The sequence below is a fragment of the Saimiri boliviensis genome, chromosome 7 (genome assembly GCF_048565385.1).
Source record: "Saimiri boliviensis isolate mSaiBol1 chromosome 7, mSaiBol1.pri, whole genome shotgun sequence".
In the NCBI taxonomy this organism is placed as follows: Eukaryota; Metazoa; Chordata; class Mammalia; order Primates; family Cebidae; genus Saimiri; species Saimiri boliviensis.
In genome coordinates, this window is record NC_133455.1 from 82,669,919 (window position 1) to 82,696,261 (window position 26,343).

At 40.3% G+C, this 26,343-nt stretch overlaps 1 long non-coding RNA gene and 1 pseudogene across 1 annotated transcript in view; one reads left to right on the plus strand and one right to left on the minus strand.

The window, feature by feature from the left end:
• Positions 1 to 26,343, minus strand: part of LOC141585148 (uncharacterized) — a 253,974-nt gene that overhangs the window by 48,468 nt on the left and 179,163 nt on the right. The window lies entirely within an intron of this gene.
• On the plus strand, positions 16,877 to 18,216 carry LOC101050537 (26S proteasome regulatory subunit 10B pseudogene; annotated as a pseudogene).

Consider the following 26,343-nt stretch of genomic DNA (forward strand, 5'->3'; position numbering starts at 1 on the left):
TATCCTTCATTTTTTAAAAGCCCATTTATAGAAAAATCTCTTCAATAAATGGTTCTGGGAAACTGGGTATTCGTATGCAGAAGAATGAAACTAAACCCCTATCTCACCATATACAAAAATCAAAACCAAATGGATCAAAAACTTAAATCTAAGACCTCAGACTATGAAACAACTACAAGAAAACATCTGGGAAACTCTCCAGGACATTTGTCTGGGCAACAGTTTCTTGAGTAATACCCACAAGTACAGGCGACCAAAGTAAAAACGGACAAATGGGATCACATTGTTAAAAAGCTTCCACTCAGTAAAGGAAACAATCAACAAAGTGAAGCGACAACCAACAAAATGGGAGAAAATATCTGCAAACTCCCCATCTGACAAGGAATTAATAACCAGAATATGTAAAAAATGTAAACAACTCTACAGAAAAATATCTAATACTCTGATTTTAAAATGGGCAAAAGATTTGAATAGACCTCTCTCAAAAGATGATGTACAAATGACAAATAGGCATAACAACAGTGCTCAAAATCATTGATCATCAGAGAAGTGCAAATCAAAACTCAGGCCAGGTGCAGTGGCTCACACCTGTAATCCCAGCACTTTGGAGGGCCAAGGTGGGCCGATCACTTGAGGTCATGAGTTCAAAACCAGCCTAGCCAACATGGTGAAACCAGGTCTTCACTAAAAATACAAAAATTAGCCCAGCATGGTGGTGCATGCCTATAGTCCCATCTACTTGGGAGGCTGAGACAGGAGAATCGCTTGAACCTGGGAGGCAAAGATTGGAGTGAGCTGAGATTGCGTCACTGTATTCCCGCCTCAGTGACAAAAAAGAAATTAATTAAAAAAAAAAAAAAAACTGGAATGAGGTATCATTTCACTCCAGTTAATATGGCTTTTATCCAAATGACAGGCAGTAACATATGCTGGCAAGGATTTGGAGAAAAGGGAACCCTTGTATACTGTTGGTGGGGATGTAAATTAGTACAAATACTGTGGAGAACAGTTTGGAGGTTCCTCAAAAAAACTAAAAATAAAGCTATTATATGATCCAGCAATCCCACTGCTGGGCATATACCCCAAAAGAAAGTAAGTCAATATACCAAAGAGATATCTACACTCCCATGTTTATTGCAGCACTGTTCACAACAGCTAAGACTTGTAACCAACCTAAGTGTCCATAAACACGAATGGATAAAGAGAAGGTGGTACTTGTACACAATGAAATACTACTCAGCCATTAAAAAAATGAGATTCTGTCATTTGCAACAACATGGACGGAACTGGAAATCATTATGGTAAGTGAAATAAGCCAGGCACAGAAAGAGAAATATCCCACGATCTCATGTGTAAGGGATAGAAAGTAGAAGGATGGCCGGGCGCAGTGGCTCATGCCTGTAATCCCAGCACTTTGGGAGGCCAAGGCGGGTGGATCACGAGGTCAAGAAATCGAGACCATCCTGGTCAACATGGTGAAACCCCGTCTCTACTAAAAATACAAAAAATCTGCTGGGCATGGTGGTGCATGCCTGTAATCCCAGCTACTCAGGAGGCTGAGGCAGGAGAATTGCCTGAACCCAGGAGGCGGAGGTTGCGGTGAGCCTAGATCACGCCATTGCACTCCAGCCTGGGTAACAAGAGCGAAACTCCGTCTCAAAAAAAAGAAAGCAGAAGGATGGTGACCAGAGGCTGGGAAGGGTGGTTGGGGCTGGTTAATGAGTACAAAAAAAGAATGAATAAGACCTACTATGCGATAGCATAATTAGGTGACTATGGTATATAATAATAATCATGTAATTGCACATTTTAAAATAACTAAAAGAGTGTAATTGGATTGTTTGTAACACAAAGGATAAACACTTGAGGGGACAGATACCCCATTTTCCATGACGTGATCGTTGTACATTGCCTCCCTCTATCACAACATCTCATATGCCCTATAAATATATACATCTGCTATGTATGCACAAATATTAAAAATTTTAAAAATGCCCCTTTATATCTGCTGTCTACATGAGCACATTATACAACCTGATATCTCTGGGTTCTGTAGTGACTGATTTTGACATATATATAGGAAGTTCTTCTTCAAACATGAGTAGAAGTTTGTGAAAGATTTTTTTTTGCTTTTACTTTGCAGAAGCCATTAATGTGGGGTGAGTTGCACAATAGTAAATTATTCAGATTATAAATCTAGAGAAATTAGTTTATCATGATCAATATGTCTTAGTGAATTTGTGTGTGAGATTCCATTTTCATAATATAATTAGTTTTGAAATATTCAAATTAAGGGAAACTAAGATTACTCTGAGAAGTACTGAGTCTCCTGATTTCTAAGCAGGAGAATACTGCATTTTGGTCTTAATATTAATACAGCTAAATTACATTATTTTCCCACTTAGTTACAAATTTCTTTTTTTTTTTCTTTTTTTGTTTTTCGTTTTTTGAGACAGAGTCTTGCTGTTTCTCTGTCTCGAAAAACAACAAAAAAAGAAAAAAACAGTAGAGGCCAGGCATGGTGGCTCATACCTGTAATCCCAGCACTTTGGGAGGCTGGAGCGCAGTGGTGCAATTTTGGTTCACTGCAACCTCCACCTCCCAGATTCAAGTGTTTCTCTTGCCTCGGCCTCCTGAATAGTTGGGATTACAGGCATGTGCCACCACACCTGGCTAATTTTTGTATTTTTAGTAGAGATGGAGTTTCACCATGTTGGCAAAGCTGGTCTCAAACTCCGGACCTCAAATGATTCACCCGCCTAGGCCTCCCAAAGTGCTGGGATTATAGGTATGAGCCACCACATCCAGCCTTCACTTAAATTGCTTTAATTTATTTTCATTAAATCATATCTTAGTGGTGTTACTAAAGTCCTAGCTATTGAAAACTAATCAATGAATGATGAAAAGCCAGTGAAGGAGGCCATTTGCCGATGAATTTAAGCGATCCTATCACATAAAAATTTATTTTTTAAGAAATAAACCATAAATTGTCAGTTTTGAAAACTGTCAGCTCTAAGCCACAAAGAACTTAACTGATAACTTTTCTTATTAAAAACTCTGTCATTCTATTCATATGTCCAACATAAACTACGTAATTTCCTTACACTAATTTTTGTGTTCTATACTTGCAAAAATGATATATTATCTCTTATTTTCAAATTCTTCTATGCTTGGAGAGTGATGTTGTTTACATGGCTCGTTAAAAGTATACTCAATAAGGGCTGGGTGTGGCAGCCCATGCCTATAATCCCTGCACTTTAGGAGGCCAAAGCGGGAGGATTGCTTAAGACCAGGAGTTCAAAACCAGCCTGAGCAACATACCGAGGCCCGCATCTCTATCAAAAAACAAAAACAAATACAATTTTTTAAGTATACTCAATGAATTCTTGTTGTTTTAATGCAGGGCTTCTCAACCTCAGCACTGCTGACATTAGACCAGATAATACTTTGTTGTGGGGCCCACCCTGTGCGTTGAAGGATGTTTTGTGACAGTCTTGGCCTCTACCAACTAGATACCAGTAACACCTTTCCACTTGTGACAACCAAAAATGTTTACAGACATTACAAAATGTCCTATTGGGGGTGGGGGACTAAATCGACTCCAGTTGAAGTTCACTGTTCTTCTGCTTTTTAGGCTTTTCTTCTTTTTTTTTTTTTTTTTTTTTTTAAAGCAAGATCTCATTCTTGACACCCAGGCTGGAATACAGTGGCTTCATCATGGCTCACTGTGGCCTCAACCTCCTGAGCTCAAGCTGTCCTCCCATCTTGGGCCTCCCCCACCTTCAGTAGCTGGGTAGCTGGGACTACAGGTACACGCCACCACACCTGGCCAATTTTTAATTTTTTTTTTTTTTTTTTTTTTTGGTAGAGATGTGGTTTCAACTATGTTGCCCAGGCTGGTCTCAAACCCCTGGGCTCAAACATCCTCCTGCCTTGGCCTCCCAAAGTGCTGGGATTACAGGTATGAGCCACCATGCCTGGCCTCTACTGTTTTAATCTATCATTTTCTTCCAGATAAGAAGACAGTATTAAGTCATTACTTTTATTTTCCCCTTTATTCTTTATTAATAATGTCTACAATACTTAATTGAACCTATATATACTATATGCCAAGTAAGCACTTCACATTTAGTAATAATATCATAATTCTCACTACCAGGATATGAGGTAGGTCATATTATCCCCATTTTCAGAATAGAAAAGTGAGGATTGAGAGGCTAAGTAATTAGTAAGGATACAGCTGGGGAACAACCCTAGGTTCAACTGACACTAGCGCCCATTCTCTCGATCGCAACATCTACCCAGCTCAAAATCTATAGTCAGAATTCCCAAGTTCTAGTCCCAGCGACACCAATTGTATCTTGGGAAAATCAGAAAAGCTTCTTGAACCATAATTTTCTCATGCTTAAAGTAATATCAATTATAATTTCTATTTCAAAGGGTTGGGAGTATTTGATAGAAGAGCAGGTAAGTGTGATCAGCTTATACTTACAGTTATAAGGTATTGTTATTACATAAATAAAAGTACATTAATTTTCTGATATATTTTTACTTCAGCAATTTAGCTATAAAAGAGAATACTGAATAATTTAAACAATACTCATACAGAGCCAAAAATAATTGTCTTATCTCCCTGCTGTGCAGGAATGACAAATTTTAAAGAACCACATTATTAAATCTACAGAACATTTTATAATAATACTTAACTCCCACTCATGTTTCTTTTAATTCCTCTTCTTATAAAACAGACCCAGTGCATTTTTTTAAATTCCTAGAACATAGATGTCTGACCACTCAGTATTATGTCCATTTCCTTAAGTGACTTTACAAAAGCAATTCTAAATTGTACTGTCTCCCTTGTCTACCCTAATTAAGCCTATTGGCAGCAGATAAGCATTCACTTTGCTTTCTCTGACATGGAGTTCAGGAATGTGTGCATTTTTCCCTCTGTAATGTGTTTTTCTCCCATAGCAGATGAAATACTTGTAAGATAAATTTTAAAATAAAAATAAATTATCATCAGTTTTTCTAAAGTGTGGCACAGATGTTCTAATAGCTCAAAGACAAACTCCGGGAACCAACTCAGGATTCCAACAGTCCTACTGACCTCCACCCAATTTAAAGCATAATTACAATATGGAATTACAACTGTAAATTCTCAAGATTCCTTTGGCAATGGAGGAGCCTTTAGTTCTTTGAATATGTCAGATGTCTCCATCCCATGTTCACTTCCGTAGCAGAACATCAAAATATTAGCTCCATTGGGACCATGAATTGTCTGTTTTGTTCATTGCTACTAGGATCTGGAACAAGTATCTAAGATTCAAACCAATTTGAGAGCACACATTAGGTGCCAGACACTTTATTCTGCTCAAACTGTTGTTCTGTTTTGTAGCAGTGGGATTACATGGGGTGCCCATGTAAGAAGGGCCCCCTTGCTCACAATGTCTACCATGCTGTGAGTAACAGGCATATTCCCAGATGAATATCTTGGTCATCATAAAGTCAATCCGACATAGGTTGCATACAAAACATCAGCTGCTTCATCTTGGGTGTTCCACCTGGCATTTATAGAGAGAGTTAAACAGTCCCCCATCTTTGGGTAAATACACCTTACAGTGGCTTTTATCCAGACCATTAGGCTGCCTGTTTTCTCAGGAATAACCTCCTGTGTGTCTGGATGATGTCTAGCCATATGTGATTATTCCATAGTCAGCTCCAGGTCCTGTATTAACCCAAACTTGCTCTTGCACTCTGCAGCATTTAAAACCAAAGAAACGCCAAGCGCAGTGGCTCACGCCTGTAATCCCAGCACTTTGGGAGGCCGAGGTGGGTGGATCACGAGGTCAAGAGATCGAGACCATCCTGGTCAACAAGGTGAAACCCCGTCTCTACTAAAAATACGAAAAAATTAGCTGGGCATGGTGGCACGTGCCTGTAATCCCAGCTACTCAGGAGGCTGAGGCAGGAGAATTGCCTGAGCCCAGGAGGCGGAGGTTGCAGTGAGCCGAGATCACGCCATTGCACTCCAGCCTGGGTAACAAGAGCGAAACTCCGTCTCAAAAAAAAAAAAAAAAAAAAAAAAAAAAAACCAAAGAAACTGCCCCTAAATTTGTCACTCTCACAATCCATTTTAGTAAAGGTTTTTTTGGAAGCTGATGACAACTGATCCACAAAATTAGATAACTCCTTCACGCTATACTGTTGGTTTAAGTCGTTTTTTGGTTTTATCTTCCCCCATGTGGTCTACCTTCTTGGTGACTAGAGGATTTAGAGTTACTTTCTCAGTATAAATATCCTCTTTAGGGGTGGTTTTGAGGCCAGTGACTTAAGCTCAGACTGTTCGAAATCTGAACCTAGTCCACTATCAAAGCCTAACCCAGCACTCACTTTTACTTTCGTTTTAGCTATTACAAATAACAATAACCAAGAGATTGTAAATTTAGGATGCTTGTTATTATTTTGCATTGTCTTACATATCCAGTATGCCAACTCCTTGGAATTTAAGTCTAGCACCATTTCAAAATTCCACCAGTAACTTTTACCTTTAGTAACTGATCACAAAACCGCAGTTTCATACATGGGTGACTAAGTACTCATCTAGGGATCAAAGTCTCCTCGTCCCCACCCTTTCATCCTTTCTCTTCCCAAACCAAATATTAGTAAGGGGTGTTCTAGTAAATCCCACGATTTCTGACACCAAATGAGTGGAGTTTCTTTCCACCAGAAACCAAATATGTGGTGTCTTTTCCAACAATTAAATTCAATTCTGACGCTAACTCCTGGAGTTAGCACCAGACTCCACAGGATAAGGGCTCAGTCCCTTAAGACTGTCCTCATTTCAAATGCCAGCTCTAAATGGAATGCCCAGGCTACCACATTTCTGCTAGACTGACTATCAGTTCAGGGGTTCCCTGGAAACCCCCCACTCAGATTCAATAATTTGCTAAAATGACTCTCAGTACCCAGAGAAATGCTTTATTTTTGTTACCAGTTTATTACAAAAGGTAGAGCTCAGGAACAGCCAGATGGAAGACATGCATAGGGCAAGGTATAGGGGAAGGGAAGGACACAGAGATTCCATGCCCTCTCCGGGTACGCTATCCTCCCAGCACCTCAACGTGCTCACCAAGCCCATTATTTAGAGGTGTCTCTGGATATCTTATTACATAGGTGTGATTGTAGCCATTGGTGATTAACTCAGTCTCCAGCCTCTCTCCTCTCTCCGGAGGTTGGGAGGTAAGGTTGAGACAGTTCCAAGCTTCTAAACAAGGCTTGGTCTTTCTGGTGACCAGCTCCCATTCTGAAACTATGGGCCTCCCAAAGTCAACTCATTAGAACAAAAGATGCTCTTATCACCCTTCTCACACAGGAAATTCCAGAGGTTTTAGGAGCTCACCAAGTATCTTTCTTGTTATACTATAATGACATAACAAATTATTAACAATCCCAGCTCACTGCAACCTCTGCCTCCAGGTTCAAGCGATTCTACTGCCTCAACCTCCCGAGTAGCTGGGACTACAGGCATGTGCCGCCACATCCAGCTAATTTTTGGATTTTTAGTAGAGACAGAGTTTCACCATGTTGGCTAGGCTGGTCCCAAACTCCTGACCTCAGGTGATCCACCTGCCTCGGCCTCCCAAAGTGCTGGGATTACAGGTGTGAGCCACCGTGCCTGGTCTTGCTTTTTTCTTTTAGTAACAATATTTAAAATCTAACAAGAAAATTCAAGTGGCTACCACCAAAACAAATAAAGGAATGCATTTCAGGCAGAAATTGATTTTCCCCCTTTTCCTGATTATCTGAGTAACATTGTCTTTTGCCTTAACCCCAATCTCTTGGTTTGTCAGTATAGACATGAGACTTGCTACACAACAAAGGAGTTATAAAATGTATGTGTCCACATTTTTATACATTTAAAATTCTGTAAGTTGACGAAAACCTAGAGCAGTGTAGTGTATGTCATGCTAGCATCAGACTGCCAGAGGGCCTATCCTGGCTTGACAACTCTGTGCTTCAATTTTCTCATTTGGCAAATGGGGATGATGACCATAACAGTACATCATCCTTGGGTTTTTAGCAATACATAAAAAGCAATGAAAACAGTAGACGACCCATAGTGTATTGTCATTTACTAATTATCTATAATTAAGTTATTTGCCATGTCACCTAAAGATTTGCTATGTTTTCCCTGGTGGCTGCAGCAAAAACTTCTGAAATATAAGCATTAAAGGATTAGTTCCCTTAAGCCTGAATTGTGGGGAATTGGTGGGCTCTGCCTTCCAGAAGCACTCTACAGATGAATTACTCTGCAACTCTCATAACTCTAGGGGCATGCTCATCACATTTTTTTTAAGATGATGGGAATTGATTTTTATCTTTAATTTTTGCTTACAAATAATTCATCTGTTATGAGAAAAATAACAAGCTCCAAAGGGAAAAACGCAGACACAAGTCTGCTCCCATTCTGCCTTGAGTCAAAGGAGAAGAATTATCTACCACCAATAGTGTAATGAGAAACAATCGGCAAGTTGTAATTTTAAGATTGACTATAAATTGAGTTCTAGTTCTGCCCGCTGAGTTCTTCTAAAATCCAAGTTAAGGCCAGGTGCGGTGGCTCACGCCTGTAATCCCAGCACTTTGGGAGGCTGAGGCAGGCAGATCACTTGAGGTCAGGAGTTTGAGATCAGCCTGGCCAATATAATGAAACGCTGTCTCTACTAAAAATACAAAAATTAGCTGAGCGTGGTGGTGCTTGCCACAGCTTCTTGGGGGGCTGAGCTGGGAGAATCACTTGAACCCAGGAGGCAGAGACTGCAGTGAGCCAAGATCGTGCCACTGCACTCCAGCCTGGGCAACAGAGTGAGACTCCATCTCAATAAATAAATAAATAATAAAATTTCAAGTTACATATAGTCTTATTACCTTGTCATATGTAGTTGGGGCTCTTTCTGATGCAAATGACTGCAATCCAACTAAAAAAGCTTAAGCAAAAAAAAAGAGAGAGAGAGTGAGGGAGGGGAGGAGGGGATGTTAACTGGCTTTTGCACATCAGAAGCCAAAGAGCATGCTGCCTTTGGGCTCCGGTCTTGTCATTTGCTCTGTCTTCAAGCTCTACTTCCCTCTGTTGAGCTGTCTTTGTTCTCCAAGAATGAGGATTTGTCTCTTATCAAAAAGAAGGATAACAAAGACAAGACATGTTGAGAAGCTCAAGGCAATTCTCCTACAGTAGATAAAACCCTGAATTACACATGATTGCTAATGTATAAATGAGTTATAGACCCATTTCCTACCCTTAATAAAACCCAATTCTACCCATTATTCAGAGCCCAGGAAAATTGCTACCTCTGCCACAAAACCTTCCCGAATAACCTCAGCCCCTTTGTGATTGCTACTTCACCAAAACACCGATGCGTTTACTTTCTACGTGGTTTATTTTGCAAAAGAGCACACACATCTTTGTGTTATTAACTTTAAATGTATAAAAATATGGACAAGTGCATTTTATATCTCTAAATTCTTTTTTACAACTACCATTACTTTTTCGTATTACTAAAGCTATACATACTGCAGGCTATACATGGCAAATTGAACACTCAAATTTATTGTAGCTTTTTCCCAGTCTCCCTACCCTCTCCCTAAATTATGGTAAAAGACTTTGTTTAAGGTATAGGTACACAAGGACAAAGAATAAGCAAAACCAAGAAAATATCAAAAGCTGAAGTGTCAGTGATACCTGATTTAGCAAAGCCAAGGAAGTTGAAACAGCGTTGGGAGGAGCTTAGAAGGTGGCTGGCCTATGCTATAGAACTCCAGAAAGACTCGGGAATGAGAGGTCCCAGATATCTCTGGAAAGCAGATGCTTATTTGAGTGTCCATGTAAGAGCTGTTTGTCTGACAGTCAGAACTCTTTGCTACCCAATGGAGTGAAATAACTGCCCTTCCTCAGCCCAGCAGAAAACAAAGTTTACTCCGTGAGGAAGTGAAACAGGGAGATCCAGGCATCAAGATCACCAGGCCTAGTTGGGGTCAAGGGCATACTACCAAGATCAAGGACATCAGGCTCAGCTGGGTTTGGGGAGTGGTCATTACATACTAATCCATGCAACACCAAATCTAACAACAGCAAAATGACATTACCGCTTCCACTTATTGAACATTTATTGTGTACTAGCCACTGTGCTAAGCATTTTCAGTACTGTATCTCACAATTAATTCTCAAATAAATCTGACGAGGTAAATACTATTTTGTTGCCACTTTAAAAGGTAAGTAAAGCAAGTCTTTGATGTTTAAGAAATTGGCCAAAGAACCCACAACTAATCAGTGGCAAAGCCCAGCTTTGGACCCTGAATCACTATACTATATCACTCCCATTTATCAATTTGTTCATTTATTCACTCAACAGACATTTTCTACATGGCAGATACTGCTTCATTAAGGTTTATAAAGATGAATATAATATATGGGTTTCTATACCCAAGAAACTCTCAGGACGAAGAGGCAACAAATTAACAAGCAATGTCACTGGTACATTGAACACGTAGATCTCTAAACTAGGGTTGGGGTTTGGCTGGTAGAAACTCTAGTCTTTCTCTCTGCTAGTTATCTAATCCTATTCTGTGAAATTCCCTACATGGAAAGTGGAAGAAATCTTGGGCAGCTTCCATAAACTCTCTTGAATACTGTTAGTGCAAAGTCCTTGTACCTGTTAGTCACAAGGACAGTAAGCTTTTAGTTCAGTTTAATAATTTAATTGTCACTCAAAGTTAAAGTTTTTCAGCTCCTGACTTGGGCTGCCTCAGGCTGGAGAGAAGACAATGAGAAAGAAGGGGCATGGTCAATTTCTCCTCTAGCTCCCTCCCCTGTGCGTCTCCTCTCCTCTGTTCCCCACAACCCACCGCACTCTGGCTCTTCCAGGGCTGGAGCTGGGAAAGACAGAGATAAACAGCAAGAGGTTTCTTCCTGTCAAGTACTCCTGTGAGCATTGGTGCTCTCTGGCCTTGGAGGATGTTGGAGCTAACCCTTCATACCACGGGTGCTTTTGTGGTATCCAAGAGGTACGCCCAATGGGATCTTCTAAAAAGCTCCTTAATGTGGGAATGCCTCTCTTCTGGCTTCTCATTCCTCTCTGTGCCCCTAGCCATCCACATTCATACCTCCTCTACTGAAGTTACAGCTCCCTCTCTTGTGGCTGTCCTCTTGGGCAGGGTTCAAAAACAGCTGCAGGCTGTTTTGTGTTGGTGAGTCAGTATCTGGTCAATGAGAAACACTCATGCAGTCTTGCCAGCTGTTATGAATGAAAGTGCAGCTTAGTCCCAGTGAAGGCCTGTTTCTCTCTGCTCTGCCAGCAGGCAGGTGGCTCCAGCCCCAGCCTTTTTTCCTCAATATTCTCAGGCACAGAACCGAACCCCTCAAACTCCATGGGACTTCTGTTTTTCTTTTGAATTGTTTGGCTGAAGCCCTCTTGCTTGACTCAAGAAGAGAGGAAAGTGTCTCCCTCCAGTTCCTCATTGTGGGTAGGAGAGAAACAAGCATTACCTATTGTCAATGCTCTCGGAAGAAATCATCCTTCTCCTTGTAACTCTTCAACTCCTTTATGTCCCAGAAATAGAAAACGATCTCATAAAACAGATCTTTGAGCACCTTTTTGGAATTCCAGCACTTGTGAACTAGCATTTCATGTTGGAATATGGTAGTACATGGAACCTATATTTTCAGTCTCAAATGTTGGGGTCTTAGTAGCAACGGAGGCATAAAAAGAAGGTTCCATTTTGACAAAGCGTTTTGACAAGTGATAGTACAGAGATCCCTTACACAGAGAGGGACCTCATTCCTTTCCTGAAAGAATCAGAAAGAATTTCTCAGAAGAAGTGACATATGAACTTCTTTCTAGACAGAAGGTATATTCTATGCAAAAGCGTAAAGATATTTACATGGCACGCCACATGAAGGGTGCAGTGTGATGAGAATATACGGGATGTGTGTGCTGGATAATGGGGGGAGTTGAGCCTCAAAGGCCAGATTACAGAGATCCCACATGCCATGCTAAAGAGTTTGGCCTTTATTGAGCACAAAAGGGAGCCACTGAAGGGACTGGTGCAGGAGAGGTCTGTCCTGTTAAAATGACCTGGGAGGCCATGTGCAAGCTGAACTGGAGGGAGAAGAGACAGGACAATGGAACAGGTAGGAAGAGACTGCAATAGAGACATGTCGGCGAAGGTAGCTCTCAGGCCTCCTTCTGGTTTATTTGCATATATTTTTGCTTCTAGAGCATTATGCTTGTGAAGACAAGTGCATGTTTTTGCTTAATTTTCTGCTGAGGTCATATCCTATTTTTAGAAATGTATTCTATGCAAAAAATATATATATGTAACAAGACCAGAGTAATGGTTTCAAATGCAGGACTATATAGCTCCAGAGAAAAAGAAAACCTTTGGGGTCTTGTTTCTGATTGTATTAACACTTATAAAGAGTCACTTAAGGATTATTTTATAAGGCAAAAAAAGCAAGTAAGTCTGCCACACAGTAGCAACGTTCCAGACAAACAGAATTCCATGTAAGCATTAACATGTGAATTGCACTCACTCATTCTTTGCTTGCATGACTTATTTTTTGACATATTATTTTAAAATAACCTTATACCTGATGCTAGTTATTTTTCCCAGAAAATTACCAGACACGCAGACATATATTATTTTCATTGAATTATGCAACTCACAGTCTCCTGAAAAAAACCATTAAAACTTGGAGAGAAAATATTGGTTAAACTATGTAAATCCAGCCTAGGCTATCCATCTGGTTCTTGTTCTTCTTCTTTTTTTTTTTTTTTTTTTTTGGAGTTTTGCTCTTGTCACCCAGGCAAGAGTGCCGTGGAGCGATCTTGGCTCCCTGCAACCTCTGCCTCCCTGCCTCAGCCTTCCAAGTAGCTGGGATAGACTCTTGCCACCATGCCCAGCTAATTTTTGTATTTTTAGTAGAGACAGAATTTTACCATGTTGGCCAGGCTGGCCTCGAGCTCCTCGCCTCAGGTGACCCACCTGCTTGGGTCTTTCAAAGTGCTAGGATTGCAGGCATGAGCCACTGTGCCCAGCCAATCTGGTTCCTCTTTAAACAATTACTCAATATGTTCCACGATTCAAGACCAATGGGCTTATTTCCTCATTACTGTTTCACCCTGTATTCCCTTATCTGGATCCTATACAGCTATATTATCAGCCTTTACCCAACATTATAATCATCTTATTTATGTTTTCAATGAGATTATAAGATTTTTCTTAATAAAACATGAAACAAATTCCAGTCCTCAAATCTCACTAGAAAATGCAGATGGGCCGGGTGCAGTGGCTCACGCCTGTAATCCCAGCATTTGGGAGGCCAAGGCAGGCAGATTTCTTGAAGTCAGGAGTTCAAGACAAGCCTGGCCAACATAGCAAAATCTAATCTCTACTAAAAATACAAAAATTAGCTGGATGTGGTGGTGGGTACCTGTAATCACAGCTACTTGGGAGGCTGAAGCAGGAGAATCGCTTGAACCCAGAAGGTGGAGGTTACAGTGAACTGAGATTGTGCCACTGCACTCTGGCCTGGGTGACAGTAAGAGACTCAAGAATAAAGAAAACATAGAGGTTTATTGAATAACAGTTTCTAAATGTCCTTCTTACCAGACTGATTGTAGATCAGTATCAATCACAAACCTGGTAGTCACATGATAAGAAGACCCCAGAGAAGATGACCCAAGTCTGCTACAGTCCTATAGGAAGTTCTCACAACTAGACTTAGGTGCTGTTTTCCTAACACGCCTCACTTCACAGGGGCTCCTTGAAGGCCAAATTATGTTCCCCTTGCCTCAGCATCTCGTGAGTCCCTCATCAGGCCTGGAACACAGTAGGCCTTCAATAAACGTTGATTTAATTGTTTTATTGAATTTTATGCAGGGTCAGCCAGACCTCTTAGAAATCTTGTCACAGATGTTGTGAAGTTCTTTCTGTGGAGTTTGCTCACAATCAGCAATTGTTTTATTGCTTCTACAATAAAAATTAAATCAAGGAAGAATCGCTCACAGAAGGAAGCAGAGCCTGAGAGATTTAAGGCCATTTTGTGTCCTTTCCTAACTCTAGTTTGGTCTTCTACTAAGCAACTATGCCTTTAGCTTTAAATAAGGAAAAAGAGAAGGAAAGAAAGAAGATTAGAAATATTTGATGAGCTTTTCAGACAAGGAAAGAAACACTATCATTGTCATAAACAACAGGAAACATGTCTAGAGCCTACTAATTTGGGTGCAGCTATGGAATCAATTGAATCACTTAGAAGTCCTCCACTTTGAAGAGGACAACCTACAAAAGGCAAAAGGAACATAACTTCAAACTTGCTTAGACTTGATTTTTTTTTAAAAGAGACGTGAACTATCGAAATCATCTTCCAATATTCCATTTATAATTTAAAAGCAGAATAAGTTGTTATTCATTAATGTGTTAAAAATATTCATCTTAATGTGTATTCGTTTTAGGAAAAAATTATGATAGAGTCGGATGTAATTTTATGTTTTTACATACATTTACATAATTCCACATATCTTTGTATAAACAATGTGTGCTAATGACTTTTATATAGGACTTGGGGTGGGATTTTACTATTTTAAATTGTTTTGGAGGACTGTAGTTGGAGGTTTGTCTTTTTGACATGTTGTAGATGATTGCTATATTTTACTTGATATTGAGTCTTTGGTCGGCCTTTAGTTTTAATTACAACCTTGTCACTACAGGAGAAAACATTGCATTTTACAAAGATGTGATTTCAGAGAACACAATGTGGCCAAAAGAGAGAACCGACTATAAAATGTACTTAAGGCTACAGTCACAGTGATGACAGGAAATATCTTAGGAAGAAGAGGACTGGCTAACAGATTGTAAGATGGATAATCTTGCAATTATCCATCTTTCTGGGGAAATAGGCTTCAATCTGTTATTTGAAGGAAAAGAAAGATGATAAGACACACTGTAGGTGGTTGCAGTTACAGTTACTTAACATCTGTTGAACAGAACGCATTGTATTGCATAGGCCTGTCGCTCTCCTCTGCTTACTCCAGTTACTCCCACCGGGTAACAGAGCAGTCAACGGCATGGAGAGTGAACGCATTTGTTTTTCTTTATAACGCAGCATATAATTATAGCTTGCCTACCATGACCTAGGCACCATCCTGGGGTGGTATACAAAGACAAATGCAACTTGGTCTTTGTTCTCAAAGGGCTCACAAGTCTAGTAGGGGAGAGAGAAAAGTGGATGGTGCAGTTAGTCCTAAAATGGAGACAATATTAGAGCACAAAGAAGTAAGTACTAAATCTATGTTTGTGGCACAAAAGGGCTCCCTTCAAAAAAGTATGAAGGCTGGGCACAGTGGCTCAAGCCTGTAATCCCAGCACTTTGGGAGGCCAAGGTGGGTGGATCATGAGGTCAAGAGATCGAGACCATCCTGGTCAACATGGTGAAACCCCGTCTCTACTAAAAATACAAAAAATTAGCTGGGCATGGTGGCATGTGCCTGTAATCCCAGCTACTCAGGAGGCTGAGGCAGGAGAATTGCCTGAACCCAGGAGGCGGAGGTTGCAATGAGCCTAGATCGCGCCATTGCACTCCAGCCTGGGTAACAAGAGCGAAACTCCGTCTAAAAGAAAAAAAAAAGCATGAAAAGATGAAGACATCCAAAAGAAGGCTCAGTTAATCCTTTCTTGGTCTGCCAAGGTCAGCAGCCTCTCCCAGGCAGGGGCAGCCTCAGCCCATACTACTATCAGCAGCATGGAAGGGGATCGAGAAGAGCCTTCCTCCTAAAGACAGTGATCCGCAGACAGGGCTCCAAACCACTGTTTCTTCCACCGAGGCCCCACTCTTCCCCAGTACAGTGGGCAACTGGACATCTTGGTTGTTCCACTGGTGACAAACTTATCATAGAGCTTCTCTGAAACTAAGCCAGAGAAGACAATGAGTTTTTTCTAGAACTTAGAGGATGCAGCTTGAGTGTATGTAATGTTTGGAGAAATGACATTCACCCCATTCAAATCTTCAAAAAATAAAGTAGGGTTGCAGGGAAGGGTCCCTTCTAGCACCCCATCAGCGTCTCAACCTCTCCAATTCTCCGCCAGTGACCCAGCCCACAGTTCTATCTCTCTGCTACTATTATTATTATTTTTAGACAGAGTCTCACTCTGTCAACCAGGCAGTGGTTCACTGCAACCTCCGCCTCCTAGGTTCAAGCAATTTTTGTGCCTCAGCACAAGAATTAATTAAAAAATTAACCACATCTGGCTAATTTTTTGTATTTTTAGTAAAGACGGAGTTTCACCATGTTGGTCTTCAACTCCTGACCTCAGGTGATCCGCCTTCCTCGGCCTTCCAAAGTGCTGGGATTACAGGTGAGCCACATGCCTGGCCTATTCTTTAAATCTGTCTTCTGCGAAGATCAAGACATTTCAAACTTAAATGGGAATGATATCTTTGTTCTCTGACTTCCCCTTGGAAACTGGAGACCTACCTTTAGCTGGGATGCAACACTAGGGGAAGGGAGGGTGTGCAAGGGTCCACAGGATAAAAGGAGACTATGCTTTTTAAGAATCTGTTAATATTTCACCCTTCTTACATACTGCTTTGATTATCTATCTATCAGATGAGTTAGTTGCATAGACCAGAATTGCAATTGAAAAAATTCTTAAGAATATGACTGAAAATTGAAAATTGGGGTGGGATGGGGGTGAGGGATGAGAAATTACTTAACGGATATAATTTACACTATTCGGGTGATGGCTACACTAAAAACCGAGACTTCACTGCAACACAATATATCCATGTAAAAAAAGCTGCACTTATGCCCACTAAATCTATCACTGAAAGAAGGAAGCAGCTTCTCCTCATGGTAGACCCTAGAGATCAGGTGCTTCAGGACTACCACAAGAAGCTGCTTGAGCACAGGGAGATTGACAGCCATCTTAAAGAGTTCGACAGCCATCTTAAGGAGTTAAAGAAACAATTAAAAGAACTTACAAGCAGTATGAAAAGTCTGCAAATGATCTGAAGTTCCTACCAAGTGTTGGGCAGATTGTGGGTGACGTGCTTAAACAGTTAACTGAAGAAAAATTCATTGTTAAAGCTACAAATGGACCAAGAAATGTTGTGGGTTGTTGTCAACAGCTTGACAAAAGTAAGCTGAAGCCAGGAATAAGAGTTGCTTTGGATATGACAACACTAACTCTCATGAGATATTTGCCAAGACAGGTGGATCCACTGATTTATATGTCTCATGAGGACCCTGCGAATGTTTCTTATTCTGAGATTGGAGGGCTAGTGAAACAGATCCGGGAATTAAGAGAGGTAATAGAATTACCTCTTACAAACCCAGAGTTATTTCAGCATGTAAAAATAATACCTCCAAAAGGCTGTTTGTTTACAGACCACCAGGTACAGTAAAAACACTCTTGGCATGAGCCATTGCTAGCCAGCTGGACTGCAATTTCTTAAAGGCTGTATCTAGTTTTATTGTAGACAAGTACATTGGTGAAAAGTGCTCATTTGATCAGAGAAATGTTTAATTATGCCAGGGACCATCAACCATGAATCATTTTTGTAGATGAAAAGGATGCTACTGGTGGTCGTTGGTTTTCTGAGGGTACTTCAGCTGACAGAGAGTGTCACAGAACTTTAATGGAGTTACTGAATCAAATGGATGGATTTGATACTCTACATAGAGTTAAAATGGTCGTGGCTACAAACAGACCAAATATACTAGATCCTGCTTCCTGATCGAGGAATACTAGATAGAAAAATACATATCGATTTGCCAAATGAACAAGCAAGATTAGACCTACCAAAGATCCATGCAGGTCCCATTACAAAGCATGGTGAAATAGATTATGAAGCAATTGTGAAGCTTTCAGATGGCTTTAATGAAGCAGACCTGAGAAGTGTCTGTACTGAGGCAGGTATGTTCACAATTTGCACTGATCATGATTTTGCAGTACAGGAAAACTTCATGAAAGCAGTCAGGAAAGTGGCTGGTTCTAAGAAACTAGAGACTAAGTTGGACTGCAAACCTGTGTAATTTACTGTAGGATTTTTGATGGCTGCATGACAGATGTTGGCTTAATGTAAAAATAGAGTTAAAGAAAGTAATGTATGTATTGGCAATGATGTCATTAAAAGTATATGAATAAAAATATGCATGAGTAACATCATAAAAATTAGTAGTACAACTTTTAAGATTGATAGAGAAGAAATTTGTATGTTTGTTAATGTTGCATTTATTGCAGCAAGTTACAAAGGAACAGTGTGTTGAAGCTTTTCATATTTGCTGTGTGAGCATTTTGTAAAACATTGAAAGTGGTTTGAGAGTAGTAAAAGAAAGCATTTCTTATGACTTATTTTGTACATTTGTTTTCCTCATCTAAAAAGTTGAATAAAATCTGTTTAATTTAGTTCTCCAAAAAGAAAAGGAAGCATGCTTACATTTGGCTTTTATAGCTCCATAGGTAAAGTCTTGTAATATGAACCAATGGAGAAAGAAACATGTTCTAACAACATGTTCTCAAGGTTGCTTACAAAGATTTTCTCTGTCAAATACTTCCATTCCTGAAAGAAAACAGCTTATGGCCTGGCGCTTTGGCTCCCTCCTGTAATCCCAGCACTTTGGGAGGCCAAGGTGGGTGGATCATGAAGTCAGGTGATCAAGACCATCCTGGCAAACATGGTGAAACCTCGGCTCTACTGAAATGCAAAAAATTAGCCAGGAGTGGTGTTGTGTGCCTGTAGTCCCAGTTACTCAGGAGGCTGAAGCAGGGGAATTGTTTGAACCTGGGAGACGGAGGTTGCAGTGAGCTGAGATCACACCACTGCACTCCAGCCTGGCAACAGAGCAAGACTCTATCTATAAAAAAAAATTAAAAAAAAAGAAAAGAAAACAGCTTATGATGCATCTTAAAGAAAGCATGCTTACATTTGCCTTTTATTGCTGAATATCCTATCTTGTACAATAGGTACCAATGAAGAAAGAAACATGCTCTAATACAAGCTTGTCCAACCCACGGGTGGAGCATGCAGTCCAGGACAGCTTTGAATGCAGACCAATGCAAATATGTAAACTTTCTTAAAACATTGTGAGATGTTTTTGTGCAATTTTTAATTCTTTTTTAGCTTGTCAGCTATCAGCAGTGTTTGTGTATTTTATATGTGGCCCAAGACGATTCTTTTTCCTCCACTGTGGCAGGGAAGCCAAAAGATTGTCACTCATGCAACATATTCTTAAGGATTCCTTATAAAATTGTTGCTCTGTCAAACACTCCCATAAATTAAAATAGAACAGCTTACAATGCATTTTTAAAAAATTAAAAATTGAAAAATTAGGCCCATACTTGACATTCCTCATGACTTAAATAATCTTTCTTTTCTCTCTCTCTCTCTCTGTGTGTGTGTGTGTGTGTGTGTGTGTGTGTGTGTGTGTGTGTGTGTGTTTTGAGACAGAGTCTCTGTCTGTAGCCCAGGCTATAGTGCAGTGACAGTATCTCCACTCACTGCAACCTTCACCTCCCGGGTTCAAGTGATTCTCATGCTTCAGCCTCTCAAGTTGCTGGGACTATGAGTACACACCACCACACCTGGCTAATTTTCTTTGTTGTGTATTTTGTAGACACAGAGTTTTACCATGTTGGCCAGGCTGGTCTCGAACTCCTGGCCTCAAGTGATCCACCTTCCTTACCCTCCCAAAGTGCTGGGATTATAGGTGTGAGCCACCGAGCCCCACCAGGTTAAATAATCTTTCTTTGTGTGACTTAGGAAATTAAACACCAATTGCCACTGGGGAAAAAAAAAAGTGTTCCAAAAGTCAAACTGTGTTTATATGCATTGTGTAGATGATTCTGTTAATATGGATCCTGATACAAGTCTGATTTGTGAATTTATAAATGCGTGTGCTTATGACTTGCATATCTGTGATATTAAGAGTTTTGGAACCTTGTTTCTATCGCTTGCTTATATTTCCAGGAATTTATAATCCCTTTGCTTTCTAGTAAATTAAGCAAATTTCCCTAACCTGAACTAATTCAACTAATTTTCTCTCCTGGAAGTAACTTGCCTATCTTCTACAGATGCTTCTTTTCTTTTCTTTTCTTTTTCTTTTCTTTTCTTTTCTTTTCTTTTCTTTTTTTCTTTTCTTTTCTTTTCTTTCTTTTTTAATAATAGAGATGAGGTATCACTATGTTGCCCAAACTGTTCTTGAACTCCTGGGCTCAAGCAATCCTCTTGCTCCAGCCTCCCAAAGTGCTGGGATTACAGGCCTAAGCCACTGTACCTGGCCCAGATTTTTCAGTGATAACAAAAAAGTCTCTTTTTTAATGTGTGCTTTTTTCACAATGATCCTGTTCCATTTTGGAAGCAGACCTCCAATATACGGTAGCTGCTGCCACACAACCACCAAAACAGCTTTCTAAGAAACTACACTTCTTTACTGGTTCCATCTATTTCCCCAAGTTCTAAATGGTAGGTTATAGTGCTCCAGGATTTAGTCTTCTGATCTCTTTTTTTATCTATTTCTCTATTTCTCTAGGTGATCTCATTTTGCCCCAAGACTTGAAAGATCTCAGATGTATAACTCCAACCCTCACCTCTTTCCTGAACACTTCATACTCATATCTAGTTGCCTATTTGATATCCTTATTTGGACATAATCGTAAACTTAAAATATATAAAATAGAACCCCTGATTCCCTACCTTCACATATATACACACACACACACACACACACACACACACACACACACACACAACATATACCTCCCACAGTATATCTCATCTAAATAAAAGGTAACTCTGTTCATCCAGTGTGTCCGATTTCTCAGGCTGAAAACCGTGGAGTTATCATTGGCTCTTCTCTTTCTCAAAGCTAGCCTATATCCAGGATCCAACCACGTTTTGCCCTTACCTCCATCATCACCCTGATCCAGGCCACCATCTTCTCTCACCTGGATTATTACGACAGCTGTCTAAATGGCCTCCTTGCCTCCACCATGCCTTTTCTACAATCTATTCACCTCAAAGCAGTCTGAGTAAGTTCTTAAAATGTTAAGTCATCAGGCCAGTTCTTTGTTTATAATGCTATAACGGCTTCCTGTTTCACACAGAATAAAATCCAAAGTCCTGGCTGTAATTTATAAGACCATACATCATCTCTTGCCTTATCTCTTACCTCATTCCCCCCAATCCCTTCTATTCTCACTTTGATCCGAGTACACTGGAGTAACCTCAAACACAGCAAGTAGCTTCTCCAAGACCTTTACCCTTGCTGTTCTCTGCCTGGGCTGGTCTTCCCGGAGATGACCTCTGCTTCATTCAAGCTTCTACCCAAAGGTCACCTTATCAGGAATATCCCTAACCATCGTATTTGAAAAAAGCAAGTCCACTGCCCAGTCTTCCTTTATTCCCTTTCCCCAGTTTCATTTTTCTGCATATCCCTTGCCACCTGACATATATATTTTTGTATTCATCAACTGTCTTTCCATACTTCTCAATACACTCTAAGAAAACAGGACTTGAGGTGTTTTATTTTACCCTATCCACAGCAACTAGAATAGAGATTGGCACAAGTATTATAAAGTATTTGTTGAATAAATAAATGAATGGATTTAAGAGACCTCAAAACATTGTGTTCCCCATGGGCTGGCCACATGGTTGCTGGCTATCACCAGAGGACATTCTGCTGGAATTGCCTTACTTCAGCCAACAGAACTAGTGATGTCTGGGCATCATGATTAGAATTGAAAATGCATCTGGAAACATTATCCTACCCTGGCACCCAACCCTGGGGTGCCTCACCTGGACTAATACATGCTGCTTTAGCTCTTAGGTCTCAAGAAAGGTCCAAATAAAAGCAAGAATAACAATCCAGAAAATGGAGAGGCCTGCCAGAATAAAAAGCAGGACATTTCAGTTTGGTGCGACAGAAAATGAAGAATGTGATGAAACTCTAGAAAAATCAAAATGCTGTGATCAAGTCCAAGGTGAAGTTGTACACCAAATCCAGGATCAAAAAAAAAGGAGAAGAATGCTTTAAAACTTGAAAGGTTGTGTGGAGGATGGAAAATTCATGGCACAATTGAGTCTCAACCCGAGATCTGGCTGCATGCCTGACCCTGGGTAAGCTACCAAACCACCATGAACTGATACCTATATGTAAAATTATGATAATTGTACTCGCATCACAAGTCTGTTATGAAGACAGTGCACATACAAAGCACACAGCAAACGTTTTTTCTCTTCTTGTGATGAGAAAAATATTGGGATAAATAAAAGGAAGTTCTCAAGCAGAAGGCAAACTCAGGAAGGTTTTGTTATAGGACGGGTAAAGAATCAGGTGAATTAATAGAGGTAGAAAATATATATTATCTTATATTTTTTCTGCATTTTATAATCTTCAAACTATTTTCACTGACTTCATCTCCTTTGACATTCACAAACTATCTTGTGAGGTAAGAAAGGTAAGTATAATGAAACCCATTTTACAGATGAGGAAACTGAGGATGGGGATTTTTTAAAGTCCCCTTAAAACAAGTTCCATGATCTTCCCACCAATCCAGAGGCCCTCTTCATAGAATTCGAGTCACTTCTCTGAAAAGCTTAGTCACTTAGGAGAGAGCCTCTGTGGGGTATTAACAAAGATATCTGAGTAGTTAGTCTGTAAGTAGAGTCAAGAACCACCAAGCTCTTTCTCAACACACCTCTTAAACCTATTACGAAAAGATTCAACTGGATGAGGCCTGGGTCTGACTCTCTGGAGTCAGTGTCTCAGTCCGCTGCTTGCTTTCCTTAACTGGGCATGAATGCAGTCCATCAGTGAGGCGTGCCCATGGTGATTTTCTCTCTGCCTCTGGTTTTGAAAAGCATCTAGTTATGCATTCCCGAGGGTGGAGGGCAGACTGGGGAAGCCTGGGTCTTCAGTCACAGTAATGCCGGTTACCAGAAACAGCTAAACCAAATTTATAACATATGTTCCCATAGCCTCAAATATCCACCATTTGTCCCATGACCTTCTCTCTTTAAACAAACGCCAAACAAGGAGATTCAATTATTCAGTCAGTCTAAAAGGAATCAGTTTATGCTGAAACCCAGTGCTGAGTTTATATAATTTTACACTATGGGTCACACTTTATGAAAGCTTTATGCAAGCTTGTAGCTGCAGCCAAGAAAGATTCCTACCTTTCTTTGCAGTTAAATTATTACCTAGGTAGAATTAATCCTCAAAGGAGAAAGCTAATTATATCACACCAGTTTTTGAAATGAAAAACAACAAATAGCATTCATTCATTCAATAAATATTTATTGTGTTCTTTTGAAGTGGCAGGCACCATACAAGGTATTAGAAATAAAAAATGGAAAAGAAATAGTCCTTGGTCTCAGGAGTTCAGGGCTTTGTGTATAGATAGACACTGAATAGTCTTGAGTCATTTAAAACACAATGCGATAATATTATGATGGAAAGAATTACAAGGTGCAGTGGGAATCCAGGCTGCATAATTCCTAAGTGTTGCTAGGAGAAACCACTCCAGCAATTAGCATGACCAACTCATCCTAATTTGTCCGAGACTTGCCTTATTTTACCACTGATGCTCCCATGCCTGAGAAATATCTCAGCAAACCAGGATAGTTGGTCATCCTATCTGCAATGCTAAACCAAAGGAAAAAAGAGTTATGTTTCTGTCTGCAAAAAGATCAAGTTCATTCCCAGAGGCACGTGGGATCAGAATGACTTCATTAGAATGAGAATTCAGGAGTTGATGGAAAAACCGATCTTTCACGGCTCTGCCAGACACAAAGGAGGAATCAGCCTGATGTGTTAGAGAGAACTGTTAAGTGGTTTCCCTGCCTTTGCCTACAGTCTTGGGATAGCTATTTAACCTCTATGAGAATTTGTCTGTTTATTTGTAAAACTATGCTAAATATTGTATTAGTAAGGATAAGTCAGATTATGCTGCTGCATTTTACTGGCTATAAAAATAAGTTTATTGGCATTACAGTTCAGCTGGGGTGTGCTGCTCATCTCACTCTAGGAGCTGAACAGACAGAGCAGCCACTATCTCAAACATTGTCTGTCCTCAGGGCAGAGGGAAAGAGAATCATTCTTCCTGCCTCAGGTAATGGTTTCCTCTTCATCCACCAGCAATCCCTAAACCAACACCACATGGTCGTAGGCTTTTTTGTTGCAGCAGCATAACTTGGCCTATTCTGACTGATGGGGATACCTTAAAGTGTAGATGTGAGACTTAGAGGAAGTAAGAGTGAAAGCTGTTTGGCACCCCTTTAAGGGGTGATGTGAATGTTTGAAAACACACTCGTGAACACTTACCTGTCATCTAAGATTACTCATATAAAAACTACCTTGTTTAGGCTGGTTGAGATGGCTCATGCCTGTAATCCTAGCACTTTGGGAGGCTAAGGCGGATGGATTGCTTGAGGCCAGGAGTTTGAGACCAACGTGGTGAAACCTCGTCTCTACTAAAAATAAAAAAATTAGCTGGGCACAGTGGTGGGTGCCCTGTAATTCCAGCTACTCAGGAGGCTGAGGAAGGAGAATCCTTTGAACCTGGGAGGCGCGGGTTGCCGTGAGCCAAGATTATACCACTGCACTCCAGCCTGGGCAAGAGTGGGGGACTCTGTCTCAAAAATAAAACCCCAAAAAACTACCTTGTTTAAAAACCAAGTTAGTGTTGAGGTTAGGGTTAGGCTGTTAAGGAGTCAGATTCCTGGTTTGACCTTTCTACAGACTAGTTAAGTTTTTCTCAAAGAATCACTTTTTCCACTGCTAAAGACTCCAACCTTGGTCCCACCCAGTTATTCTTCAGAAAAGTAATGAGCAGCTGATCCCAGGGCCAGAAAATGCAGTTGGCAAAGTGATACCCTTTTCTGCTACCGAAAAAACAACCCCATGCCGCACCATTCTCTTGTTTTTTAAATGGACTTTTAAAAGCCACTGGATCATTTGAAACCTATTTTCCATGAGTTTTATAACATTTTAACTCTTTTCCCCTCCATTTCATCATGAGCTTCCCATTCAAGCTAAAGATAGTCATAAACAAACTCTGTGGTCTGTCTCTCAAAAAGGAAACATATGCAAATTCCAATTATCATCACTTTTTTCTGAGAATGGAAGAACTCTGCTTCCTATAGTGTAATGTTCATTTGCAAATTGCCTTTTGACAGGTGAAAATGGCGCATTTGAACTAATGGCCTCTCCTTTATAGAAACCATTCAAAGAAGTGGATCGATAGATGTAACATCTGATTACAGAGTGAGTAACAGGCAGGGGATTTCACCAGGGATCATTGAGCAAGAGTCTCAACATGGCTGAACTTTTTTTACAATTGAAGTCATCCATTAAACTCTGATGAACATGTGCATAACACATTTCCTGTGTAACTGAAACATCACATATTTCTGTCCTTTTAGTTAAGTGAAATGAAATGTTTCTCTTAGCCCTGATGAATAAATAGGTTCTTTTTAAAAAATCCATAAAAGTTTAATTCTGTTTAGGTGATTCCCATTATGAACTTGCTTGAAAATGAGTTGTCCATCCAACAGCGTGAGTTTTATAGTGAATGATTTATCCTCTGACCAATACACCAATTACTTAGCTGTGTTCTTATATATTAAAGCACATTCTCTAGAGTTCAGTTTTGGTTAGTTTCACTCCTGATGACGGGAACGAAATTTCAGCATAATCTCATGAGGATCCATGGACAGGAAATTGTCCAACAACAAAACTCCAGGGAGGCAGTAAGAGACTAGCTTGCATCTGAAGTTGAAGATGTCAGATGATGGGAGCCTAGAAATGAGCATAGAGGAAGGGACTCCTGGGAATAGCAGAAGAGTCTCCCAGGCAGCACTCAGCTCGGGAAATAATTACCTTTTCCTACCAAAATCCTTGGCAGGCTATTAAGTCCCACCTTTGTTCATGGGCAGAGGGCCTTCACAGACTTCAGGCAGTGCGGATTCTAGAGGAGACGTTTTACAGATGGTATCCTCAGAACTCACTCCAAGTATGAGGGACTACAGAAGCACATTGCCTGCACTGCACAAAACAGAAACAGAAACAGAAAACGAATTTCCCAACCCAGGAGCCTAAGATCCCTAAGGTTCCATGAAGAGGTTTAGAGGAATCAGAAACTAAAGATTCTCCCCAAAATCTCATCCACCTGCAGGCTTTGACTTGTTTGAAGGAGTGTGGGGGTTAAAAAAAATCAAAGATGACAATTCACACCAACAAACAAATAACAAGACACAAAAAACCCACAGCTGTGTTGAAATGGGAACGCCAA